Consider the following 1,055-nt stretch of genomic DNA (forward strand, 5'->3'; position numbering starts at 1 on the left):
GCGGGGACGCAGGGGTACGATCGTCGTTACTACCGCGGGGATGTCGGGAGCAATGGATAGGGCGTCGTCGCCGTCGCCCCTGATACTGGGCGCTTGCCCCACTAGTTTTCCAAGGCCCCGAAGTCCTGCCCACGTGCGAGTGTGGGAGGGGGCGGAGAAGAGGCGTGTGGGGTCGAGCGAGGGTCGCCACGCACCCGGTGCTGCAGGCCGTCCTTTCGCCCCTTGCACCTCTCCCCCGCAGTTCGCCCCGCAGGCTGGCCCCGACCCTTTCCTCCGGCTCAGGTTCCCCAGGTTCGGCAAGAAGTCAGCTCTCCTGAGACCAGAGCCCTGGGACCCAGGAATGCGCCCCGTGGGGACCCGACTCTCCCCTCTGGTCGGGACTAGGAGCTGCCTGGTTTGCATTGAGCCAGCAGTGTGGGCTGTGGTGGGGCAGGAAACGGACGGGCAGCGGGGCAGCTGGAGAGTCAAAAGCTAGACATAATGGTGAACTTCCTTTTTCACCAGTGGGACAGTGCTGAGGTTAGGAGAGGCTTGCTGGGTAGGGTTTCCTGTGCATAGGGCCAGGGCACCTGTGGGGCCCAGGGTAGGAAGGCAGTAGGGTCCTAAGGTCGTTAACGCATTCAGCACACATTTACCAAAAGCCAATGTCCAGTTCTGTTTGTGATGCAGTAATTGATGAGACAGAGGACCCTTTTAGGAATGGGAGGCAGACCTTGAACACACTCCAAATAAAATACAATCCTGTGCCCTGGACGTGTTTTGAAAAAAGTGTGAATGCCAGGGAGTGCACTTACACGATCCCAGGTGGAGCAGCCTGCTACACACCTAGGCCATATGGAATGGCCATTGCATTCTATGACACACTGGTCACATATGCGGTCCATCACTTACTGAAACACTCTTATACAGAGCATGGCTGTAATGTCAAACAATAATAGGAAGAAAATTGAACGGGGAGGTATCACAGAGAGTGGTCAGAGGGCCTCTCTGAGGAGTGACGATTTGAACTGATGCTTCAGCTGAGAAGGAGCCGCCGGGCAGAGCAGTGGAGGGCA

Source organism: Cynocephalus volans, chromosome 2 (genome assembly GCF_027409185.1).
Source record: "Cynocephalus volans isolate mCynVol1 chromosome 2, mCynVol1.pri, whole genome shotgun sequence".
Lineage (NCBI taxonomy): Eukaryota > Metazoa > Chordata > Mammalia > Dermoptera > Cynocephalidae > Cynocephalus > Cynocephalus volans.